Source organism: Cicer arietinum, chromosome 7, assembly GCF_000331145.2.
Source record: "Cicer arietinum cultivar CDC Frontier isolate Library 1 chromosome 7, Cicar.CDCFrontier_v2.0, whole genome shotgun sequence".
NCBI classification, from domain to species: Eukaryota; Viridiplantae; Streptophyta; class Magnoliopsida; order Fabales; family Fabaceae; genus Cicer; species Cicer arietinum.
The window spans coordinates 53014193-53018571 of NC_021166.2; positions in this window are offsets into that span (position 1 = coordinate 53014193).

Here is a 4379-nt window from a genome sequence, read left to right on the forward strand (position 1 = left end):
TGTTATTATTGACAAATTGCCCCCTGCTTGGAAAGACTTTAAAAATTCTCTTAGGCATAAAACTAAAGAATTCTCTCTAGAAAGTCTGATAACCCGCCTTAGAATTGAGGAGGAATCTCGCAAGCAAGACCAGAAAGATGAAATTCTTCTTGTAGCTAATAACAAGAAGAAGAAGTCCATCGGAGCGGTTCTGAAGCCAAATGGCAAACAACTGAAGAATCAGAACTGTACTTCAAAGAACAGCAACAGGAATGGGAACCACCAAAGGGTCCCAATTGTCAGGCAGCCACCACCTCCTAAAAATGGCCCCCTTTCCTTCTCCTGCTTCTACTGTGGGAAAGAGGGTCATATGGCATGCAAGTGTAGGTACAAGCAAGGCGCTGTAAATCAGGCTAACTTGACCGAAGAGCAATTCATTGCAATGATAACTGAGATCAACCTCGTTGGTGGATCAGATGGATGGTGGATAGACACTGGCGCCTCACGCCATGTCTGTTATGATCGTGCTATGTTTAAAACATACACTACTGCTGAAGATAAGAAAGTGTTATTGGGAGACTCCCACACCACTAATGTTGCTGGTATTGGAGATGTGGAATTAACATTCACACCAGGAAAGACCTTAATTCTGAAGGATGTAATGCACACTCCAGAAATAAGAAAGAATCTGGTCTCAGGGTTTCTTCTCAATAAGGCAGGGTTCACTCAGTCTATAGGGGCAGATTTGTACACCATTTCTAAAAATGGTATCTTTGTTGGGAAAGGGTACGCTACTGATGACATGTTTAAATTGAATGTTGAATTGAATAAAATGTCTCCTTCTGCTTACATGTTGTGTGATTTTAATATTTGGCATGCTAGACTCTGTCATATAAACAAACATGTGATTTCAAATTTAAGTGTTTTAGGCTTGATTCCAAAATTATCTAAAAAGGATTTTGAAAAATGCGAATTTTGCAGTCAAGCCAAAATAACTAAGAAATCCCATAAATAAATTGTTAGAGAAACTGAACCTCTAGAATTAATACACTCTGACATATGTGAGCTTAACGGAACGCTAACCAAAAATGGAAAACGTTATTTCATCACTTTTATTGACGATTGTTCTAATTTTACTTACGTATATCTCATGAAAAATAAAAGTGAAGCGCTTGACATGTTTAAAATATTTGTGACTGAAATAGAAAATCAATTCAACAAAAAGATTAAAAGGTTTCGTAGTGATAGAGGAACAGAGTATGATTCTGACTTATTTAATGAATTCTATAAAACCCAAGGAATTATACATGAAACAACTGCACCATATTCACCTGAAATGAATGGTAAAGCTGAAAGAAAGAATAGAACTCTTACTGAATTAGTTGTTGCTATAATGCTTAATTCTGGTACTGCATCTCATTGGTGGGGGGAAATTATTTTGACTGTTTGCTATGTTTTGAATAGAATTCCTAAATCTAAAAGCAAAACATCTCCTTATGAGATAATGAAGAATAGACAGCCCAATCTATCTTATCTTCGAACTTGGGGTTGTCTGGCGTATGTCAGAATCCCCGATCCCAAGCGAATCAAACTCGCTAGTAGAGCCTATGAATGTGTATTCATTGGGTATGCAGTAAACAGCAAAGCGTATAGGTTTTATGACCTAAACGCGAAATTGATCATAGAATCAAATGATGCTGACTTCTATGAAGATAAATTCCCTTTCAAATCAAGAAATAGTGGGGGCAGCAGACCAAGTCAAGTTCCTGTGACAACGAGCACTGAAAGCAACAAACAAGACGAAACGGAAACTCGAAGGAGTAAGAGAGCAAGAGTTGCTAAAGATTATGGACCAGAATACATGGCCTACAACATAGAAGAGGATCCTGCGAACATTAAAGAAGCTCTGTCATCCTTAGATGCTGATCTATGGCAAGAGGCTATAAACGATGAGATGGATACTGTTAGAGAATTACTTTCAAAAGGAGCTATTATTGTGGATCATGTACGCACTGATGAAAATTTAGCTGATCCTTTGACGAAAGGATTAGCTAGAGAGAAAGTCCAAAACACATCCAAAAGGATGGGACTAATGCCTATAGATAAATGAGTCACTTATGATGGTAACCCGACCTAAAAGACTGGAGATCCCAAGAATTAGGTTCAATGGGTAATAACAAGTCATAGTGATATGAGATGAACATGCTATGTTTAAAATGAGAAGCATGATTCCTGAAGCGAAAAAGGATGAGATAATAGAAACTCTTAATGAGATCTATACTCTATATGGAGTGGGGTACCTAGTGGCTACAGGAGTACTCTTGATAGACTCACCTACGTGAATGTGGAAGTGGAGGCCGCTTCCTATGGAATTTCGAGGCAGAATTCCTAGAGCGTTCACTAGACTGGGATACACGTGCAGGGCCCTAAATGCACGGGCTTTTTAGAATACACCTAATGAAAAGGTTGTGTGTGGGTTTGATGTCAGAGATAGAGTTCAAAACTACGGTTACTCTTGTTGAATCTGAATCCTACTCGCTATGCAAAGGTTCAAGTCGAAAGACACCTTTGTTTATGCACAATCTTATTGAAGCGTCTGACGCTATTCTAGAATCCATTTTTAAATTCAAGTGGGGGATTGTTTTTTTTTTTTTTTGAGAAGGAGGAATAAATAAGGAAGGATTGTATAATTATTTTGGATTACTTAGTTAATAAAAATAATAGAAATTTTTAACCTAGGCTCACTCAACTCAACCACCCCCATTGAAGCCCACAAACATCAAAGCCTGCAAGAACGCATAATGTCTTTCTTCAGTGCCTTCTCGCCGATTCTGTTTAATCATTTAGTTGTGAAACGAAGGAATATGTAGGAAAAGAAGGGACTTGAAAAGGAAACAAATCAATAAGTAAAAGAGATCCGAAACTATCATCATCGTCGTTGCTTGAGTCAAGGTAACTGCTCTTACTCTTACTGCTACCTTTTTTCTTCTCCTACCTTTCCTATTTGTTAGACACTGCATCTTAATCAGTATCAATATTTGGTTTGTTTCTTAATGTTTTCGTGTAGACCATCTGTTTGATAAAATTACATATCTAGGTTTTAACTCTATATATTTTACTTTTGATTTTCTATCTTAAAACTCGTTTTGTTATGCTATAGGAAGAGTTAGTTGTTGTAGCTTCATGATAATTTACTTTTCTTAGGGTTTGAACTTCATATGTTATTATTATTGTTGTTGTTGTTACTTTTGCTTTGATTTTTCTTTCAAATAGTTGATTTATTATTCTGTGTGATTCAGTTCATGATGGTTGATTATCCAATATAGTAAATCAGTTGGTGGTATATTGTGTGCAGCCCGGCAGTTATGCCTCTTGTAATTCCAACTTTTGACTATTTTACTGATTTGTGATTCTTTGGAATGTTCTGATAGCAAATGTTGTTTTAAACTTTATGAACATAAAGTTATTATATTTGTCCAACTTTAGCATGTATCCTTGCACCTGTTGCTTTTTCACTTGATTCAGCTTATGGCTTCAAATGTAGAAAGGTCAAATTTGTTTTGTAGCAGTTTTGCAATTGAATTTCTTTTAAGTTGTTGATTTGAGATGCATTTTTAAATTCAAGTGGGGGATTGTTGGAAATGATGAAACATAATTGGCATTGATGATGGCTTTAATGTGTGAATTGAAAAATGAGAAATCCCACATTGGAGGGAACACACTCATTTATGACCTTTATAAGGAGTTAGTTTCACAATTGGGTTGGGCCCCAAGGGGCACCGCAATTTTGTGAAGGAGGGAGAACGCAAGCAAACGGACCACCACACGCGCACACACGCGGGCGCGCGCCCCCGTCGCCCGCCCGTCCGGCCGGCTTGGCTCAGTTCGGTTCGGGTTGTGGTGTATTTTTTTAACAGATGGAAATTAATTATTTATTTAATTAATTAATTGCTTGCGATATGTCACATATTACGAAACTGCCATCCACCAGGTCAAAGTCCAAGTTCTGATTCATTCAAACCCTAAACAGACTAGTCTCTTGTGCTTTGCTCAGTCAAAACCCTAATTTGACTTAGCTTCAGATGGTTGCCGCGTCAAAACCCTAAAGCTGAGTCTTTCCCACGTTTTGACTTTTGCCCGGTCAAGGAGTCTTGTCAATCACGTTTCCTATTTCTGAGGCACATTCCTGGTGGCCAGTTAATGGACTTCGTGCTCTTGGATCCCCCCTTTTTTCTCAGATCCAGTTGCTGAACTCATCTATAAATAGAGAGCTCACCTCACTTGGAAAAGCACACCAAAAGCACTCCGTATCTGAGGCTTTTCTCACTTCTCCCCCTTATATTCTTCTTCTTCTTCTTCTTAATTTCTTGAGTAGCCTCCGTGCTATATTTGAGTAGCCT